General features: G+C 39.5%; 1 protein-coding gene across 13 annotated transcripts in view; it reads right to left on the bottom strand.

Moving 5' to 3' along the window:
• The window catches only part of NUMB (NUMB endocytic adaptor protein), a 92,036-nt gene that overhangs the window by 54,950 nt on the left and 13,818 nt on the right, over nt 1-23,268 (bottom strand). Inside the window, exon 1 of one of the 13 annotated variants that reach the window (XM_048950166.1) lies at nt 19,416-19,532. The exons of 10 other annotated variants lie outside the window; for them this stretch is intronic. The gene's annotated coding sequence lies outside the window, so the exon portion shown is untranslated. Of the gene's footprint in view, nt 1-3,725; nt 4,132-19,011; nt 19,033-19,415; nt 19,533-23,268 lie in introns of those variants that run through there. 2 more of the 13 variants (XM_048950169.1, XM_048950167.1) reach the window with 2 other exon arrangements.

Raw genomic sequence — 23,268 nt, 5'->3', positions numbered from 1 at the left:
TAAGTCAACCTCTGCATTTTTGTTCAGTTTCTTGAACTCATTTTATTATGCCAGACGCATGCTAAGGCCCGTACAGTGGATTGCAAGCACAGGAGTTGACCCCTGTATGAACATACAAGACCTCCATGAGCTGCTCGATTGTGATCAGCGCAGATTCCTAACAAAAGCCCAAAAGACTGTCGGGTTTAGAGACAAGTAATAGCACACAGATACCCTGGATGAGCTGGAACACTGCGGCATACCTACCTGAAGATTAGAGCACCCACCCTGCTGTAAAGAGCCCACTTCATCAAGAAGAGCAGAAGAGCTAGGACAGCCATGCAGCAGCTCATGCTACTTCAGGAAGCAAAAATACTGCTACCATCCCTCAAAAATATGCTTCACCCTTACTGACAAACACACTGCAAACACAGAGAAAGGACACATCACACAGCTCCCTTTCCTATGTATGTTTTTTTGCAAAATATCCCATTCCTTTTCAATTGCATACGCAATATTTTTGGACAAGAGCGCTTCCCTGGATTACCTCTCACATAAAGGTATTATGTAGACCCACAGCAGCAGAACAGCATAGCCATAAATGAACAACTGATTTTACCTTGTAACTGTATCAAAGCTAATCTTTTGTAAGGATCTTTAAAAACAAGATGAGGTATTGAGGTCTTGCACTGAACAATGAGGTTTTTTGCCACTGTTTTGTTTTTTTTTTTTTCTCCAACAAAAAACATTTTATAGGTTCCAAATTCTGAACACTTATCTGCAGAAGAGTAAATAATGAATTTATACTCATACATAAAAATTTGGAAGTGCTTTTAAATAGCATTATATTACATGATAAACAGCATCTGAAATTTCAGGCCCTTTAAAAATGTTCTCAATATCAAAAAACCTGCACAGAAAAATGCTGTAAAGCTATACAGTAACAAGACACCATTCACAGTGGATCACTAACAGTTTGGGTTGAGGTGAGTTGGGGGGTTGGCTTTGATTTTATATCCACAGCTATTAAGTTCACTAGCCACCTACTGTATATTTCACATCTGGTTCATTTGACCAGTTCACTTTACTGGCTGGTACAGAAGGCTTTATCATCTCTGCACCCTTTCCTGCAAGGAGGAGGCACATCTTTATCTAAACAGAGCTAAGCAGGATGAATGAGATTAAAAAGGAAAAATTACTCAGCCTTCCTGGTATTTTATCTTTCAAGATCTCTTAAATAGACATCTGAAGTTCATCATGGCATCTGCTTAACCATATCAAAAGACTGGTAATCCACCTTAAAAATAAAAATTGACAAGCTTCTGTGAAAAACTAGTGCAAATCTAAAAGGCATTCTACCTACATTAGGAGAGTATAAGAAGCAAAATGTACCTCCTTCAATTCAGATACAAGGAGGGAGGGGGAGAGAACAACATTTTTTTCTCTGATATCAGTGCTTTAACTTTCTGTCAATAGCACACAAATACATACAAGCACAAGATTAATCTATAACTGAAGAAGTTTATATAATATATGCATAATACCATAAAGGTCATTTAGGAATAAAACAATTCATAAGTCTCTCAAGGAGAAAAAAAGGTTCCCATTAGATTCACACAATGATTACTGCCATGGGCACAGGGGAAGGAACCTGATCAACCTGAAAAGACATTTTTAAACTTGCACTGAAATGTACTGTGTTACTTACATATACACTTCAACTGCATTAGCCGAGCACAGGGAATGTTAGCAAGTATTCTTTAACTTGACAATACAAAAATCAACTCTTCCACTTACAGAAGTCAAGTAAGATTTTAGGCAACACAGTGGGACAGCTTCCCAAGAGCTGGGGAGATGGAGGCAATGATACCAAGACAACAAACACTTAACACACAGTGCACATTCCAGTACCTATTCTTTAATGACACACCAAAACAAGATGCCATTAGGCACATAACGTCCCTGTCAACATACCACATTTAGATGGACACTGAAATACCTTTAGAACATTTTTAAGATAAGTGAACTCGGTCTGATCTGGAGTTGGTATTTCCTGACCACTGCTGACTAACTCTTCTAAACCACTATTAGATACCAGGAAATACCCACCCCCGCCATCAATTAATATTTAAACATATATCGAAGCACTATGCGTTGAACACACTCACTCGTAGTGAAGTATCTGTATATCCTATAGGCAAATGCTGGATAAAAGAATTTCACGCCAGACTTGAGGTAAACAAAGTATAAAATCAAATCTTCACACTAACAATGAAAGGCACATTGGGACCAGCACCTCACTTCACTTGTAACCTCCAGTTGCACTGGAGAATAATGCTGAGCTTTCACAACATTATCTCTCTTCCTTCACCCATATGTCACAAAGCTGCCTGAACTAAATCAACCCAATTGCTATCATACTTAGGATTATGGCTTAAAGAGGAATTTGAACTGGGACTGTCTGTTCATCATAGTGATGACAAAGGTCTTCAGAGCCTCAGAGCTGGCAGCAGAGGCTGCACGAAGCCCTCACACCTCAGTACAGCACACTCTGCCCTGCTGCTGCCAATCACCTCAGCAACCATGCAATCAGGTGCAGAGTAAACGGCCCCCACACTCACTCAGAGGACAAGAAATTTTATTTCTTCTTAGCTCTTCTTTCCATTAAAAATGGTAGAGATTAGAAAGCAACACCTAGCTAAAATAAAAAATAAAAATTGAAATGGTATCAATCCAGCAGGTGAAAGACAACATCACAGTTACATTCAGAAAGGCTCAGTTGTGAACAATTATCCTCTTCATTTCTACAAAAACCAGAATTAAAAACTCAGCAGGAAAGTCACAATTATAACCCACCTCCCCCACCTCCCTAAAAGCATTCATAGAAAGTTTCCATCCCAGCAGCCAACACACCATTATGCTGCAAATATTAAAAGCAATTCTGATCACTACATGCCCCACCACCCAGGGCTCCCTCTGTTGTCCTACTCCCACATCCCTTGAAAGCTTAAAGATTTGCTTTACAGCAGCCATGAGAGCACCAAAAGTGTTTCTAACTTACTTAGAATTACTTGCAAATTCATAACAATCCCTGCTGAATTTACTAGCCATTATCAAATTTCCCATCAATTTTCTATTACAATTCTATAAATTCAGCTTAGGCTACACACAGCTTTCTAATAGTCAGTAATTCAATTAAATCCTAAATTCCTGGTAAGCATCAATACTTAAAACTTCTGCTTTGAAGGAAGTTGATAGCTTTAGATCAATGATTTTATGCTTCAAAGGACACAATTGTCTTTCTGAGCACAGCAGGTCCTTTCCCCCTCCCCAAGAAAAACCTCTTATGAAAACAGATATTCAACCACAACACTGCACCCAAAAGAGCTAAACACTTATCAAAATACTACTGGATATTCTTACAGCTCTTTGAATTGTAATCAGCTCTCAGATTTACATACAGATTTTGAAGGGGGAAAAAAAACACAGCACAACAATTCCTCACAAAGCTTTGCTATTTCATTTTAATTCACAAAGATGACTCCTTCTCACTATCTGAAATGTATGCCATAGGCAAAATGGGATCCAGCCTTTTTGGAAAGCAGTTTCAGGACAGATTTTCAAATCTAACATCCCCAAAGCAGAATGCTACATGCAGGAAAACCCATTCAACTGTTGTTTCAGAAAGTAGCATGCAGATGTGTGAACAAATACATCTGACGTTCATCAGCTGGCACAATACTTACTGCCTGCATTCCCCGTGTCCAGTAGTTCTTGAAATGCTACATCCATGTCACTGAAATTAAACTACCAACACTCCTTCAAACTGAGAGACTGATGCAATAAACAGCAGTAATCCACGTAATCCAGCAGCACTGCCTGCCTAGCACCAATGCACACCTCCATGAAGATAAAAGACAGGAAGTGCTCAGCAGCAGTAAATTTGTAATAAGAGTTTCAGCAGAAAATATTATCTTTAAAAGCAAAATACACAAAACCTCTGATTCCACTATGAGGTTGTTTACTAGTAATCTATGTAGACGTGAGAGATGCTAGCTGTAATTGGGAAAAAAAAAAAAATCAACATTAATCTTGCTACTTCTAAAACGTCTGTGTAAATCAACCTGCTAAACTACAGCTGTAAAGCAAGGGCAGAGTTTGAAACTGACTTGTACAAAGGTCTGCAAGAAATCAAGCTTTCACAAATTACAGCTCTGCACACGTTCCAGATTGCAACATGGACTTTGTAAAGATTTGAGGCCTTCAGAGTGACGTGTTTTTGAGTAAACAACTATATGAGGAAGTGTCCTAGCTGATACCGCTCTCCCCTTCAGGCAAGCACATATCAAAGGTGCATCATTGTTTAAAATGGCCCCAGTTCTTAAGGATGAAGATCCGTTCCCTGTCCTGCCTTGACCCAAAGGGAGGTACACACTGTCCTTCAAAACATCCTGTCAGGAAAGCAGTAACAAGCACTCAAATTTGGAGATAAGGATAATAAATGCAGTTTTACTTGTTACTTATTTAGCTTTCAAAATATGTATCTATAAAAATTATTGCCCAAGAACATGGAAGCTTTTCCAGTGAAGTACAGCCCATTTCAGAAAACCCAGTGAACACGTGAGCTCCAAGAAACTAGCAGCAGTGAATTTGTTAAGCTCCATAGGAGATGTTCTTGTGTGAAGGCTTTCATTCCTAATATCCACTCTGTTTTGAAATAACACGTTTCCTGAAAGTGGCTTGCCAGAACAAAATATTTGCTATTTCTTCCAATATAGAAAGTTCGAATTTACCAGAATATAACCCAGGTCTGTTCTCTAAGAAAACTGCATTCTTTTGACTAAGAAAGATGCGATGTCTGATGCTTTTATCTTTTAAGGGTTTTGTCTGTTTTCAGGACCAGGTCCCCAAACCTGTCTGGAGTTGATAACAACATAACGAACAAGTAGGCTCATTTTCCCTGTTCCTGAGGACTGGCACCAAGTCCAGGGAGAAAAAGCTGCTCAGCAAATCAGTAACAAAGTGCAGAGCTCCTAAGTGAGCTTCACCAGTTCCTACCCCTAAATAAAATTACTGTTTTACTGGTCAAAATTTTATTTTCTCAAGTATACACTTGACAAAAAACTTGCACCAACTACTTGATCACCTATGTTACACAGACTTTTAATGTGTTTTTAATTTCTTATTTTTCTTTTAATTTTTAACCTTGATATTTAGTTAACATTTCTCCCCAAGATGGAGGAGCACTGATCTCTGTGTTTTTCCTCAAAGTTTGTGCAAATGGACAGCACTGAGAAACATGCAACATAACAATCATCTCTTAGGAAAACTTCTACTGAAAACCACATAAAAGCCTCATTCAGTGGGATTTGTTTTAGTGCTAAGCCCTTGAAAATGTTTACTTGAATGAGACGGTTGGATGAGCCTGCTCTTGTATTTAGTTCAATTATCAAGTGTCAGCAATCCGTTTGCATTTCTAGATGGCTGCATTTGAAACTGAGATGGGGAAGGAAAAAAGCCAGTAGATGAGACCGCAAGTGGTCTATATTTTTTCCTGATCAAACTTCTTAATGAATTTAATAGAACTCATTTTCTTTGTTCTCAACTCAGATTAAAATAACAGCAATGAATTTTTGAGAGACAGATTATCATTTTATCAGATAACAAAGAACACTGTGGAAATGACAGCAAAACACAGAGACAATTTACCAAGTCAAACTTGAGCTTGCTTATATTAAAGCCTGATTCAGCCTCATTCAGATTGTGAAGTTATACACTTATATACTGTGCTTTTCAGACAATAACAAATCACATAAACTAGACTGAATAAATCAGATGCCAATATTTACAGATTCCAGTTAAATTTCTCAAAATATATACTCTTTACTATAAAGAAAAGCAGGATTAAAGATCTCTTTTTCAGGAACCAAAATCGCTACATTCACAAATGCTTCCGTCAACAGTAATAAAAGGTTGATATACAGAAAAAGATTGATACATGAAGTGTTCAGAAAATGCAGTTAAAAGTATAAGCCACTACATTAGCTACCAGCTAGCAAACTGGTAGCAACAAAAAAGTCACCTCTTCTTGTTAGAAAACTGTTTTGCTCTCACTGCACTTAGGGTTCAGTTTAAACCATACTCAGCAAAATCAGGGCAAAATTTAGGACCAATTTCAGGTTGAACGAAGTTTATCAAAAACCTTCCATTCAATTTTTATAACCTCCTGGACTGCTGACCCACTTGTGATGTGATGCTATGGGGTTGACACGGCACTACCATAATTATTCCTATTTTAAATGGAAAAAAAAAAGAAAATCTCTTTAGATATAGTTAACTACACTATACCTTCAGAATGTTCAGCAAAGTACCCAGCAGCCACTCTGCTGCATGTACCGGGGAGTGTCACGGTTCTATGTTCTTTGTTTTTTGGGTTTCAGTATTCCACATCAAAACATCATGTAGTGTACAGGGCATTAAAGTGTCACTGCCCCAATCCCAGCTACCTATCCCTGTACATTACAGCAGTCACGGGATCTGGCCCTTCCTTGTGGGGGGGGTGCTCTCTTGCTGCCTTGCAGTGGGTGCTGGAGGTGCTTTCCTGGCTGTTCCAAGCTTTTCAGGTTTGACTCAGTCCCGGAAACTCTCTCATCTTGTCTGATTTATTAATCTCAATTTCAATTAAATTGTATTATATTGTGTTATTTTACTATAATACCAGAATACAAGATAAGTTTTCCTCCATAGATTGTTGCCACTGTTCTCTTCCTCCTCTCCTTCCTTCCCATTTTTGTGGGACAGGAGTGGGGGTGGAGGGCAGAGGCCTGTTGCCCCGTCACAGACGTAGATTGATCTGGTCAACTCCGTGACAGGGAGCTAACTGACTGCAATGCTCTTAATAATAAAATCAACCCTATTTAATTCCTGCTTGGATCTGGACCATCTGGAATCAAGTACCTTTGTGAGTAAGAACCATACAGCTGCAACTGTATAAATATTTTTCTCATCAATTCCTTGCCAAAAGCATCTCAACATTCAAAGATCAATTTCACATAAAAAAAACAACCAACAAAATGAAGGTCACACAGTCAGACTGCCTTCTGACATCCACATAACCAAACTCTGGTTAAGTGAGAGGTGCTCCAGGACCAACACGCAGCCTCATCTTGGATCAAGCTCGCCAGATTGTTTCCTACAAGCTTTTTGGGTGGAACTGACATCTCCTTAAATTGGCAGAATGATTATCGCCGATTTTATCGTAAGAATTTCTGGCATCCACTTCAAATAACAATCCAGCAGACAGCACACATTCCAGCTTGCATTACTAGGATTAAAACAAGAACCTCTTTCCATTCACACATTCCTCCAAACAAGGATTATCTAAGAAATTGCCAAACTGATTGCAATTGACTGCAGTATGACTCGTGTGGACACTTAAGTGCATATACACTATTTGTCAACAGAAAATGCTGCAGTATACTCAAGTCTTCAGAAGTTCAGGTTTTAAATTAGCTTGAGAAGTGCCTTTAAATGTGGCTGTAAAACAGTGCCTTAGAATCTACAGAGTCCAGGGAACATTATTTTAACATCCAACATGCTGATGGAAGTATAATTGTTTTGTTAAATCTGCAGCAGGCCTTGCTTCTGCCTTCTCATATAAACCCACCACACTGCGCAACTTCGTTACCTAATTGAATACAAGTGGATGTTTAACACTGATGCACCATTAAAATCCACTCTCACCCGTAATAAATCTGCCAGGCAGCCATAAGTAAAAAGATATCCGCAAAGCCCACAAAGGTGTTCTGGGTATAGATAAACACCTTCAAGTACTGGTGGCAGCGAGTTCACATTTCTTTGTGCCTAAACATGTAAGGCAAGCTGTATTTCTGGTACTGTTATTTTGACTTTACTATGTTGATGAGTCTCCATGCCTAGAATTAGAGGTTTGTGATGTTTTTCCAGTCACGTAACACTGCTCCTTACAGAACAAAGCAATGGAATGATGTCACACTCTCAGATTGTGATGAAGATACATAACAAACCAGGAGAGACACAATACATTGGACTTTTCGAGCATCATTCATTGCTATTCCATTTTTTTCCTCTGGAAGCTTGTGAACTATTAGATCTGCTTCTCAGATCTGGCTCAACACTGATGCAACAGAACTTATTCCTTGAAGTGTGGTCACAATCAAATCTTACCATTCACAAAAACCTCCCAGAACTCACACAATCTTTTGTTACTACGCAAGTTCAGCATGACAATCAATCCAGCTCACCTTCCTCAAAACCTTCCACTGGCTTGCCATTTCTTCTATCAACTGCTTAATACAGTCACTTATGAGACGCTTTACATAAATACCAATAGTTCTGTTACAGCTATTTTCTTATTCACAAATGATTTGGCTTTCTCTTTGTTGTCACACTTAAATGCTTTGTCTTTTCATAATCAACTTTTCTTACAATTGTTAGCTCCAGCTAAAACATTTCTAAAGATGAGAATGACAAACCAAGACGTTGTGAACATCTCAAAATGATGTGCTTAAACAAAAACACAGAGTAGCAGCACTAGTTCTGAAAACTTAAACACGTTTGAAAAAGTATTTCATTTTCACAAAAGAGTAATTTAAAAACTACACAAAGCTCGTGGCAGCAGGGCTTACTGTAGCAAGACAGCTAAATATACTGCGGGTTCAGCAACACAGAGCCAGACAGCAGCACCCCTGTAACATTTTCAGCTTGTAAATCTTTACATAAGATGGACTTCCTGGGTACTCTCACATTCCTTCATTTATTGAACTTAAGCATCAAGTTTCACTTGAATAATTATTTAGAACTGAGAAAATTATTTCTTCAACACTTCAAAATATCCTTAAATAAATGCTTTGTTATCACTTTTATCTTGTTATCTTTACGACTTTGATAGCTCTCTACAAACAGTTTTGCATATTTTTAGCCTAGTCGCTCTGTTTAAATGGCTCTATATTGTCCAAGTCTGAGCACAAGGAGCCTGCCAACAGCAGGCAATGGTAAGAACAGTGAAGTACGGGGATGACAGTGCTGGTATGCAGGCACCTGCTAATAGATTTGCTTGTCAAGGCTTAATGAACATAAGCCTCCTGTCAACCCATTCCTTCAGCCTGTCAAGGTCCTTCTGAATGGCAAGACAACCATCTGTTGTGTCATCCATTCCACCGAATTTTGCATTATCTGCAAACTTGCTGAGGGTGCATTCTGTCCCACTGCTTAGACCATTACTAAGGATGTTCAACAGCCCACGCTCTATGAGCAACCCCTAGAGTAACACCAGTAGTCCCAGACCTCAACACCAACTGTTGTAACTCCCTGAGCACAGCAGCTCAGTCCGCTTGCAATCTACCTCACCACTTACCTAGCCTCTACTTCAGCAGTTTATTAACAAGGGCATTATGACAGAAAATATCACAAGTCAACGTTAAAATCAGAGTATTAGCTGTTCTCTCCATGTGTACAACTTAGTCATCGCAAGGCTGGCCAAGCACAATTCCCCCTTCATAAACCCATGCTGACTACTCTTAATCACCTCCTAGATGTTAATACATTGGAAACTGTTTCCAGAGGACCTCCTTCCACCACTTTCCCACAGATCACAGAATGGTTTACATTGGAAGGGACCCGACAATCTCCAGAGGTCCCACCACACCTGCTCAAGCAAAGGGAGGCCAATCAATCAGTAAGCCTCCAAATTATCTCTTGAAAATAAATAAATAAATAAATAACCCTCTTTCTTTCTTGAAAAGAAGACTAACATTTGCTTTTTTCCAGACCTCAGAAATCTTAACCAATTGCCATAATGTTCCAAAGGTAGTCAAGAATAGGTTTGCAATGACACCAGACAACTATCTCAGCACTCTAGGTCCAGGTTCCATGGACTTTTATTTAAAACCTCTCTACCCAATCCTTCTTTACCAAGGCTGTCTTCACTGCTCTAGGCTTTCCCATTACCAGAGGCCTGAGACTCCTGAAGGCAAATCTTAGCAGTAAAGACCAAGACAAAAAGGTATTAAGTACATCCTACATTTCCCTCGGTCTTGCTTTGACTGCTCATACACTTGTATCAGCCCTTCTTGGTGTAATTAGTGTTCCAGACTCAGCATAGTGGGCTCTGACTTTCCTAGCCCTATCTCAGCGTACCTGGACAGCATCTTCATACTTCCCCTACATCAGTCAGGGGTCTGCAGAACATTAGAGTTTTATAGCACTGATTCAGAAATGAATAAAAGCAATTAATGACCCAGTATAATTTTAAATTCTGCTCCAGGAATCTGGTAAAAGAGACAATTCTGATGCTACTTCAGCAAGAAGAATAGCAAGCAAGGAATTTGCATTCTACAGGACTCTTTTAAATACTTAAACAAATGAACTGCTAGCATAAAATTATGAATAATAAAAAAACTTTGCAATCCGATCTAGGAGGTGAAGACATGATTGCTGGCACTCTGCTCTTCCTTGGTTATTAAACATTCAGTGGAACAAAGTTGGGATGTAAACGTTCACCCAACTCTGTTCTCCAAAAGTGACTGCAGTATAACATATCTCTAAATTAAGCTTGCCTTTGGAAAAACAGTACTCATTTTTCATTCCTGCTGTTAATTTCTACCTGTACCAATTCTTTTACGTAGTAGCAGCTGTGCCATTTGTGTGGCTGCACAGTAGAAATGAAAAGGAACACTGTCCAGCTAAAAATTAGCTCTGTGCTGGCATAGTTCAAGTGTGCTGACAGAGAATTGCTTTTATCAGCAGCACTGCTAGCTCAAATACATTTCAAAATCACTACCTAAGGCTCTTCCTTGTGTGACCTCAGAATATTTTGGAAAAGAAACGTAACGTTAGACTGCCATGCATGTTTTAGAATACTTTCACATTAAGTAAATCTAAGTCTAAGCCTAAGTGCATGTATGGTCCTCTGGATATACAAGTACTTTCACTCTACTTCAGTGACCTCCTCTGATCTGCAACTGACTGACTGCTTGGTTTGAAGAGGATTATTTCACCTCACATTTCATCTAAATGGATGCCTCCAGGCACTAACATAATATAGTCTTACTATCTTGTGCACTAGTTTCAATTTTATGTTAACTATTGCTTAGGGTTGCCTTCCTTATGTAGGTCACTCCAAAAGTAATGCCCCCTATTTGTTTCCATGGAAACTACAACAGATACAAAGAGCACAATACCTTATTTGATGCTGCACCAGTGGAGGTCCCATCTGTCACACAGCAACAAAATGTAATGGAATATTTGTGGGAGGGTTCAACCTCTACTGCCATACCACCCACAGCTGCCTCTGACATACTGGGCCAACGTAACAAAATATGAGACATTTCCGGAGCAGCCCTTGTATGCCAAAGCATCAATGCATTTGGCTCTTCCAACCACACTATACGCATCCTTGACAAGAGGACAGGAAAAGAGCTGCAGAAGTACTTGTTTGGTTTTTTCTGAGGATGTAATGAAGTATTAAGTTACTCTGACCAAAGTGCACGAACATGCAACTGATGATCTGCAAGAAGCTTAAGTCAGATGTGTAATTAGGACAGTGTGATGGAAGCACAAAAACAAGTTTTGCTCTAGCATCCTCAGCCCCAGAAAGCATCCCTTTATCATCTGTCCACAGATCTCCTAGCAGGAGGTGGCAATATGACATTACTCAACATGAGTCAGACTTCTTTCCATTCAATAATCTGCAACAACACAACAGTTACCTGAACATGGAGGTCCAAAGTTATTGCCAACCACACCTTTTCCACATCACTACCATTCCTCCCACATGCACAAGTGGGAGGGGCAGCTAAATTCAGATTCAAAAAGAACAAAATCGAGGAAATGATATTTCTTCTGAAAACCTCTTTAATTGGTTCACTGACCTTTTAAATGCAATACAAAGCAAGGAATCCTTAACCAACTGTTTAGAATTAAGTGCAAATTGACTCTCTCTCCTGTTTAACATTACAACACAAGACTCTTGCCTAATGATGGCTAAGTTTGCTCCTGCAGTCAAAAATAGAGAGCCTGATTGACAGCTGCAATACACACTGGAATGAATGTGATCAGACAGGGAGACAGCTGTCAGCTCAACAGCAGCACAACTTCCCTGTTGATAACTGTGATGAATTCTTACTTTCCGGAAACTGAAACGATGCATCCCCATGGTCACATATGTTGATATTTCAGAACACACAGCTCTTTCATCTTAGCTACTGTCATCCAACATATATCACCATCAGCTCATACCTTACAGCCTGCTCCACGTTTCTAGGGCACAGCATCATCACACTTGTCAGGAGGTGTAATGTTGGAACAAATAACACAAGCAGCCCACTAGATCTGGACAGTATGCATTAAAGAGCTCTGACTGTAAAGAGCAAATGATCAAACTACTAATATGCATAAGCAGAAGCCAGCTTCTATGCCAGAGGGTAGCAAATGTTGCACTTGCATTTAAAGGGTGCTAGGAGCAGTTTTAAGACAGCTTGTGACCCCTGATTTAGGATAAGGTCATTCAGCCAAGGAGTTGTGAGCAAACAACAGCAGTGAGAGCTTCAGCAATGCACAGGATAGCTGATATTAACCGGTTGATATCTGTCAAGACAGTTAAAAATGTGAACACCATTACAATTAATAGAAAATAACCTATTCCCAAATTTTAGTCTCTTGAAATAAATTTTGAACCTCATAAGTAGGCCAAAAAATATCCAGATATATTTTAGCCATCCATCAGCATTTGTCAACTACATTTAGCTGCGTTGTTTAGAAGACAATAAAAGTAGTTGGATTTTCAGCAAGCCTCTGACAGAAGCTAATAGGAAGCACCATGTATCAGAAGCTAATTCTCAGAGTAGCTATAGTACCCCACACCAAAAGCTTTCCTCTCTCAAGCTCACAAGTAACCCATCTACCAAGTGCACATGACTTTCAGTAATCAACACAATATGCATGTTTCTCTCTACGGCTCAACTTCTTCCTATAAGCAGGTACATGCTGTGCCAAACTGCTACTGCTCTCTTGGACAATCCTTTAACTGTGAGTCTTGTGGTCTTTGTTAAAGGCAAAAGGAATTTAAAGGCCAATAGAGACAGCAACAAAAAATGCAAGGAAAAAAAAATAGAGAAAGAACAGTGCATCTTTAACTGGTTTCCTACAAATAAGCATCTCCCAAACAGATTTAACAAGTTAACCAAAAAAGCCTTTGAAAAGAACTTTAATTAACTCTGTTCCAAAACAAGCAACCATCTTGGCTCAAGCTCTAGGTAAAACTCAAATGTATTTACAATTATAATCAGTTCAGTGCAGTCCTCCCTATTTCCAACTTAAGTACTGCTATTTGTGTTTGACCCTAAACCACACTAAAACTGAAACAGCCAGCACGCAGCTGTTCCATCTTTCAACTAATTTCCACAACCAGATGAACAAAAGTAGCACGCCAGATGAAGAAAGGTTGGAGTGGTGCCCTCAGAAACAATTTAGTGATCTTCTGTGCCTGCTTGAGCGTGCTAGTGAACGCATTAAGTTATGCTTGAGCAAATATTTTTACCAGTGAAAATGCATCATATCTGCACAATTTCTTTCAGCTCATATTCAACTTAGATACCAAAAACAGACAAGTAAAGAAGAAAAATGAGGTCCAATATAAATTAATATCACTTAAAGTAAATGAAGAGATTTGCACCAATCCCATTTGTTATCATGCATTCAAAAAGCATAAACATTACCTGATACAAGAAGTGACAATCCAGTTACTAACATGAAACCAAGAACATCTGAAGCCCACCTAATGACCAGCACACTCAAAACCGTGTTCATATCAACACCGTTCTGATGAAGCGTTTGAAAAATCTGACTTGAAATGTGACTATGGATCCCAAGGGCCAGTACTTCCTATGGCTAAAGCAGGCATTTGAGCACAGAAAGCAGATTCATTTGTACCACTAAAAGCTTGTTCCACTCACATCGAAGGAAAAAGCGCTATTCACTAACAAGAAGCACTTTATTTAAAAGATTCATAGACAAAATCTCTTTTCCTCCAGAAGCTAGCAGCACTCAGCAGTTAAGCAGATACACAGCCCTGCTGGAGTTGCAGTAGTTCCTTACCAAAACACCCATTTAGAAAAGGCTTAAGCACAGTGAAGCAGAACAGTTTGTTTGTTTTGCCAGTGATCCATGGGACAGACACTGCTGAGACAGTCACCAGCAGCTCCACCCAGTCCTGCTTGGACATCTAAAGAAACAGCACTTAGCTTACAAAACTGCAAAGGCCTGACCAACTAACATAAATGATCTTTTCTGTGCTGTAATTCTATGAAATGGTTCACATCTCTTTCCCAGAGAAAATCTCCACATCAGTTATCAGATCTCACCCTACTTAATGGCCACTGCTGACAATCATCGACAAAAACAATAAAATGTGCTGTACAATTTCTTTACGCTGGATGGGTGTGAGGAAAAATCCAAGGACCTTCAGTTTGGGGAATCCTTCTGCTGCTATCTGTTTTTCAGTATTTCCAAAACCAGAACTGAGCTCAATGGCTGATGGCTGTACCAATAGTTTCTTATTCTGTCTTGAAAGTATCTGTCTATATAAGGAAAAGAAATACACCCTTAATAAGGAATCTCCCTCCAGGGCTAGAAATACCATAGGTCAGTCTTCAATGTGAAAGTCAGCAACAAGCTCAACCCAGCTCTCCTGAGCACTGACAGGGAGCCATGTCAGCCCAATTTCTCAGAGGGCTTACAGACATCGTGCTTTCAGAAATAATTGGTACAACCAGAACAATGCTCTAAATGTTACAGTTCAAGTCCCCATAAGGTCACCTGTCTACGTTACATTAAACATGAGTGTACTACAACCGTATGCACAACAGGTCTTTGCCTGCTGGATACTAGAATTTTTTGCTAGCCTTCCTCGAGCATACGCTGGCTTCATTAGTTTCACAGTTTGAAATGTCAAGACCGATATAAGCTTGGAAAGGATAACACTGCAACAATCCCCCCAAGACACTGACTGCAAATAAAAAGAAGGAGCTACAACGCAAATATGTGCATTTCACATTATGTTGGTTACCACTGAACAAGAAAAACTGGTTTGCCCACATGGACAAAAGCAAGCAAGACATGCCCAAGGAAAGCTTCCCTTACCCAGCTTTACTGAAGTGAAAAAAACGTTTACTCCCCTCTGTAAGAAAACCCAGTGACTTCAAATTCACTATAGCTTCTCCAAGCATGCAAAAGGCAGAAAGTGCAAACAGTGGTTAGTCAGCACAGACTTTGACGATGGATTAGATGGAGAAGCCATAATGCTAACGTATCATTAAATGTGTGAATTTAACACAGCTAAAAGGGCTATGTGATAGCTAAGTATTTGAAACCCTTTGGCTACACCAATAGTTTTGTCAAGTAGCAAGAGCCAGCAGGATGCAAAACTTCTCCACTGGGGCTGAACCCCACTTAAGCGTTACTGAACTTCCAAGTCAGTCTAAGAAAACATTTACCAACTCCAACTCTCCTTTTTTTTTTTTTTTTTAACCTACCATCACTTAAAAACGTACATCTGAAGGCTGCCAGACACCTTTCTTTATCAACTTACTGTTTTGTGCTCCAGAGGTTTTGTAATTAGGGATAATAGCTACAATTATAAAGACATTCATGGACAAGAACTTCCAATGACTAAGAGAAACCTTGCTCCATGGGGATGCATGCAATCTTTCTCCTCCATTTTCCTAAGAAGTATCTAGTTTACTCATTTTGAAAGTAACTGCTTGTGGTTCAGTGCTGCTCTGTGCACACAGATTCAAGAACTGGAGGATGTATTACACAATTATTTTATGTCCTGTACAACCATAGACACAAAATCCAACAAACAGCAACATGCATAAGAGAACAAGAACACTTCTCCTTGTTTCAGAGAGGAAGCTTTGTTTTCTCCTGAGAATTAGACCCACCTTCTATTCTTAGCACTACATAAAATTTCCAGAGAATAAGTTAATATTACTGATGGTGTCCCATTTTTAGACTATTAGGCAATGGAAATTCAGCTGATTTCTTTTGGTTTTGGGGGTTTTTGTTTTCCCCCTCAATTTCTCAGTTCTCACCCAGGGATGCAACTTCTCAGCCTTGAGTTAAACTCCATAGGGAAATGCCTTTAAAAACAAATTCATTCTTGCTTTATCAAAATGCTTGCTAAAATACTAGTCCTAAACCACTTTAATATCTATTTAAAGTAGAACTTTACTTTTCTCATACCTTTCAAAATATAAATAAAAAGCAGCCCGAGATGAATCAAGCTTTTTAATTACTCTATATGTTTACATACAAACAGAGGGAGAGGGGAAGAGCTACTATCTGTTTTAGAAACAACCACACACAAAATTCCAAAGCTGCTCACACAAGACCTCTTGTGTCTGCAGCACGCAGAGCATCCTTGTTCCTCATTACTGGGGGTCTGAATACAACAACACTAACAAGAATCCTCCAAAGTGGCACACAAGCTCATGGCACACAGCCACGGACAACGTACATTAACAAACTGATGATTCCACTGTTCTTCCACAAAAACCTCATACAACAGACTAACATATTTTATTAATAACATCGACTAAGTTCCTATTTGCTAAAAAAAGAGCCTCATAGTGGTTTGCAACACTATCACACATATGTATATATTTTTTTAAAGATAAATATATGTAAAACAAATCTCAACACCATCTTTCCTATCACCCTCTCTGGACGGAGAAAAGCAGTACGCACACCCCAGGCAGAACACTTAACTGGCTCAGCAAATGTTTCTCAGCTCTGCTGGGTAATGGTTACAAAGGTCTGGGCAGTTCACTTCCTAGAGACTGATCCCACAACCCAACTATATTTATTTTCATTTAAATCCAAAAACAGAGCTCTCTAATTCTGCCTATTCCTGTAGTCTGAATTTATGGTAACAATTTAGCTTTACGTCAAACCCAAACTCAAGTTACAGTTTCAGAGGTCGGCGTGCATACAGCACTTCTGTCTCCAAAAAGCAGATGGAGAGAGACAAAAGCTCCTGAGTGGGAGGAAGCTACAGAGAAAGAGAGGAATGTACCAGCTTGCCAAAAATGTGCCACAGCCTCTACAATACAATGTTAATAATTCTGGCTAATGCAAACGCAATAAAGGTCAGCACTTTATATCCAGAGTCAATCCCTTTTCCTATTCTGAGACAAAAAGCACTGGAGATTTTTTTTTTTAAAGCATGAGTCACTTTACTATCTCTTTAAACTGAAGGGTGCCACTGAGGTTTCTAACAACATTTTTCATAAACTGCTTTCAGATGTATGGAATGGAATATTCTTTAAAAGATTCTGGCTTGCTGTTTCTGGCTTCCTTTCCAAAAGTTTGGACAGCACTCTGCACTAAATAGCAGTTAAGTGCAATAGGTTTTTCAGCTTCTTTGGAAAAAATGAGCATGTTTAAACATTCCAATGCAGTACTAAATTCCATCTTCCTAAGAACTACTTTAAGGGAAGTTCATCCAAATAACTTAAAGCAGACTAACTTGAAACATAACCTATGCATTATTTCAAATAAATACACATCATCAGCTCATGTTTGGTAGAGAAGAAAGAACAAGTCTCAACTCGCACAGTTCAGTAGGATCCTCAGTATAGAAACATTTGACTTTATATCCTGCTTTCTCTCCTGTACATTCCATTGCATTCAGAAAAATCAAAATTTATCAGGAACACTGCACAGATTTTCACGTTTGCTTCACATTTTGGAAGCTCCTGCAATAGCCACAGAAGCTAATGAGAAAATTAAAGGAAGTACTCTGGAGCTCATTTATTAAGGTTTCTTACATTACTCATTTGAAAATGAAGCAGATCATACAGTAATCAATTCTTCTTTTTCTCTGTATTCAGAAGTCCTCTGACTGCCATGATACAAATACTTAACAAATAAATAATGAAGCACAGTCTCACTATTTCTGTCACAAGCACCACCATAATCCCAAGTTTCACAGAGTTACATACTCATAACATTTAGCTGCATCATCTGAAATTCCAGTGGGTTACATGTTTACTTGTGCACCCAACTAATTGGATTAGAAGGTAAACAGGAGCCCACTAGGGAAAGAGAAAGAAGGTACTTCTATTTGTGTGCAGCCCAGATTAGCTTTAGGCTTAACCTTGCTTCTGCCGTACTCATGCCTTGGACCAAGCAATTAATGGCAAAAATCTGCAAATATTAGCAACTGAGAAGCTCAGAGGTAATAAAGGTCTGCTTACAGCGACAGATTCCTCCTAACAGTGATTTGATTTCAATATGCAATATGGCAGACCAGAATTAAGATAGCATATACACAAGAAGGAATATCACAGTCTATTTCCACCACTGGGACCACCCTGGCTACTAGAGAGAAGAAAGCTGAGCGCTAGGTGAGCACAGGATGCTGCAAAAGGCAGAAGGGATGTGTGACAGAAGAAGGGGCAGAGCTACCAGCACCACACTCACTTTCACACTTATCACTGAAGCTTTGCCCAGAGTTCCAGTACCCACATTTTAAAACAAGCTCTGTAATGTCACAACACCGTCCTGCCCAACCTTTCCCCTCGACATAAACATACATAGAGTTCTTATACTCAGTACAACTGACTTCTGAAATACGTAACAAAAAAAATCAGCAACAACTTGCTCATAATCTAAATTACAAAGACTTCAAACTTCTTTTCATCTATTGCTTTTTTTCCTGCTAGATCAAATAGCTGTTATTTGATACTAGACTTAAGATTTGCATCCTCCTAGCCACCGGAGTAATTTACCAGGGCACACAAGGAAAATCCAACTTTGAAGTTTACAGAAAAAGGAAAACTCAATTAACAGCATAAGGTATAGTTCAGATATAAGACGGCTTTGTTGCTTTAGTCTACTTTGTGTAAGCTTTTGTCACAGTCACTACAAGAAATTATGGTATCTAATGTCTAATTACAACGTCCTAATAAAGGGCAAGTAAATTAGACTTACCTAGTTTAGTTTGAAATGCTGCCATAAGGAAAGAAAACAAGGAAAACAGCTGCAGGCATTATCTAAACACTGAGCAGGTAAATGCAGAAGCAGGAAAAGACGTCTGCACCTCAGAGATTAGACTGGATGCATCTCAGAGCTGCCGCTCTTCTCCTTCCCAGTGGGGCTGGGGGGCAGACCCAGACTGAATAACACACCCCCAGTGCCTAAATCCTCTTCACCAAATCAAGTCATCATTCGGTGCAGTAAGCCCTTCTATAAGCTGACACACCTCATTTAACTTTTCTTCTCTCTAAGCAATTCTCCAGTATTTATCCTCAAAACAAAATCTCAGTTCTATCACTTGCCAGGCTCTTTAAGGACATCTACCCAAACACACAGACCTTCCAGATAAGCACACTTACCCTGCAAGTGTCAGAGTCCTTATTCCAGGCAACGAGACAACTCGGAACCTTACCATCTTGATAAGAAATTTCATGAAGGCCAGCAGGTGAGGTGTGCTTCATGCAGGCAAAGGGCATCTGCACTCCAGCCTCAATCACAAACATCTGAGACTACAAGGGAGGCACCAGCTGCCTTTAATTTTAACAAATCAGTACTCCAAGCCCCACAAATCTTTTCTTTAAACAGTTTTACCCGTGACTCAAACTCTGGACTAGGAGACACTTCACTGAAAATCTGAGGATTTGCTGGTTTTGTTTTGTTGTTTTTTTGTGGGTTTTTTTTTTTTTTTTTTTTTTTTTTTTTTTTGTTTGCTTTTGTTTTTTTTTTAATAAAAAAAAAGCTTTTGAGTATACTGGAAGCAGATTAATTTAATCGGAGATGTGCTAAAGTACATATTTCACACCAGATAGTTTTATAGAGCTATGGGAATGAATGCTATGCTCCACTGTTAAGAAGATATTAATTCTTTTCTAACTCTGTCTACTGGGATGAAGAAGAGACACTACAATGCAAAGTTTGTTTTGCTTTCTCCAAACATAGAAGAAAAAGAGTTACAGCAGCTGCAGTACCCAAGAGTGGATAACTCAGTCAACTCGGGACCCACTTTTACACAGCCCACTGTTTGCAGTCTGAATCAATACAAAGAAACAGACTCCCATTACCTAGGACAAAGGCAAGCTGAGCTATAGCAGTATTATCCCTTGCAACAAAGCCTGGGACCCACCCAAGCAGAGTCAGCTCAGAGCCACTGCCCTTAACACCAAGGAACCTCAGAACCAGAACCTCCTCAACCAATCCTCCTCCTGCCTGAGGCCCAGCACAGCCCAGTGCTCAGCAGTGCTGCAGAGCTAACCAGGGCCCGGTGATTGTGCCTATGCTCCCTCTTGCTCCCCCCACCTCCTGCAAAAAGCCCAGTGAGAAGACAGTGTGAGCAGCTCACAAAAAGCAGCATCTCTGTGACACACCCAGAGCTGAACGGCAGAGCAGTACCACAACACGCACGTCTGCCCTGTGCAGAACCAGCTCTGGGTGGAAACTAATTCTGAATGGAGCTTGAGAGCAGCTGTGCTGCCTCCTCAGCCCAGCTGGGACCTGCAAGCATCACTGGTTTGGAGGCACAGTAATAAGCACCAGCTAATAAACCTTGCAGGGTGAGAGTTGACTTTGCATCTATGCACCTATTGCTCAGCAACCCAGAGAAAATCCCCAAAGAAAAGTACTGACTATATTTAGGCATTACAAAGGGTCAGAAGGAAAAAAAAAACAAAAACACTGCACGAAACAATAGAGGAATCTGTTTTAAAAGCAAATTTGGACCCTATGCTAACAGCTGGCCATCCCTGATACAGCCAGCAGGCTTCCGAGTACAGCAGCCACCACAGCTTAACAAACCAGGACTGAACTAACTCAACTGAAGGTTATTTATTTTTCCACCAAAAAGCACAGTGGACATCCTACAGTCTGCAAGCTCAAACTTCCACTCCACTGCACCAAGAATGTGTTAGTACTACTGATAGAGTGAAGAAAACCTGGATTCTTATGGCTTGTCAGTGCAGACAAAAATCGATTACACTTGGAACTTCATCTTTCACAATTAAGGAGCGCTAACGCAAAGCACTGACAAGGGTTAACTGCAACACTGCCAATGCTAGGAACTGTTTCTGCATACCTATATAAACACTCAGAGGACAAATGTTAAATGATCAAAGTCCATCTTCATTTGTCCATTTTGTGGCTGTAATAGCACCAATTTTTCTAATATCAGTAGTTTTTCTACTAGATAGACTTTGCTAACAACATTTAACATTACATCAATAACCATAAACCACATTTCACAATTTCCTTTATACTTCGGCAGTGTTCTCCCCTGTTATTACTTGTTATTAGAAATTACCCTTGAAAGACCTGAACCACTATGCAGAGTTTCAAAGCAACTGATGTCTGCCTTTCTTAAGATAATTAAGATGGAAAAACAGCAGAGATTGCTTTAATACAGCTTTAAGTGAACACCTATACACGACTGGACTTTGGTACTTGTGTTAGTAGTAATCACTAGACCTTGTCTCAGTTCTTCATTTGAATAAACTAGATGTTCTTTACAATGTGTAACAAAGAAAAGGAAACCTGAGAGAAATTAAGCCTTTTCTGTTCTTGATACCCAAATTACCTTCATGTTCAGATGTGCAATAGAAGAGCAAATGAATAAATACAGTCAGTTTTTCACTTTACTGGTGAAATACACCTGAGCTACTTTACAAATTGTGAATTTGTGAAGAACATTGCCTCCACAACCAGTTACTCTAAAAGCAAGGAGACCCTCCTCTGCAAGTCAACAGGACTTCTGGATTCAAATTTTACTGGTAAACCCACCTTGTAAAGAATTGCTTATTCCAAAAGTGCTAGATACAAAGACAGCAAATACCAAACTGTTTCAGTATTCACATATTACCCAATTACCAGACATACCTATTCTTTCCACTATTGCTAGTATTTTTTATTTCCAGTTCTGTTTGGTCACTAAAACCCATACAAGGAATAACAGAGATGTTGACTACAAAGCACGCCTAGAGAAACAGACTTCATGTTTGTTTGTTAGTACTATTAAGACAAATTCTGATCTCTAAAATCCTTTTTTACTCAAAAAAGAGTAAAGAAAGCCCTTTTCCTGAAAGCTCTTGATGTCATTTACTAGTAGGCTAGCTCTCAAGGCTGCCAACAAATACATTCTCTTGAGAGGACCAGCTTGCATTCATTCTCTCAGTCAGAATTGAAAAATAATCATCACATACCTTTTAAGCGTTTTAGATTGGCACTTGTGGTTAACGCTGCCACAGTCCCAGAAGAGCTGAGGCTCAGGAGAGAAACTGGAAATGGCCAATTTTCCATCCCTGCCACTACCAGCTGACCCAAGGTTCTCCTAGCAACCGCACAGAAATTGCCTTCGGAAGAAACGTTGCTACAGACAGGGCTTCACAATTTAAGTTCTGTGAGTTGGAAAGCACTACCCTTTTTCAGTCATTGTTATTAACCAGCTCTCCCAGCATCCAACAATCACACTGTCTGGTTCATCTTCTCTCAGCAAAGCTGCAGTGACAGGGGATTTCTGGGTGTTAGAGTCTATGTGTTTTAAAACAACTTCTAATTGTTAGATTAACTGCGAACGCTGCTACAACACTTCAAGTCTAAGAAGCTTCAGTCAGTGTGACAGAACTAACTGCAGAATGAAGTTAGACTTGTGACTTACCCTAACTGTGAGATCCTTCCCTTGCTTCTGTATCTGGAACTAACTTCAAAAGCATCAAGGTAGACCTTATGACTCCAGCACCCATAAAGAAAAAAACCACACAGGCTATGCAAGTTACTTCTATTTAAACAGATAGCCCTCACTGCCAAATTGTAACATCTAATTACTTAATTTCTTGTATTTTTTTTCCTCCTTGAAGTGTCTTATAGACACACCTTTCAACTTGAAGAAAGAATGTGCTTTTCAACACCCAAATAAAGATCAAACTTAAAGATCGTGGGAGGAAGAAAAAGGCTGCCTTACATTTGCCTGCTCCAAGATCATTGTTTAAGTAAGCTTGAGCTCTAAGAGCCACAAGGTAGAACATTCCCGAACAGCAGTGTGTTTCAAGTGACACATGCCTTCATTCCTACCGCTGGTACTTCTTCAGGCAGACATCACTTCTGTGCTAATAAAATAAACCACTTCAACATAAAGCAACTGTGCACTGAGACAATGCAGTCCTCCAGTGCTTTTGCAGGAAGATCTTTACCTGCACAATCTAATCTGAGGCACTCACAACCTATGGG

This window comes from Lagopus muta, chromosome 6 (assembly GCF_023343835.1).
Source record: "Lagopus muta isolate bLagMut1 chromosome 6, bLagMut1 primary, whole genome shotgun sequence".
Lineage (NCBI taxonomy): Eukaryota > Metazoa > Chordata > Aves > Galliformes > Phasianidae > Lagopus > Lagopus muta.
The sequence above is the reverse complement of the archived record's forward strand: the minus strand, read 5'-3'. Positions and strand labels throughout refer to the sequence as shown.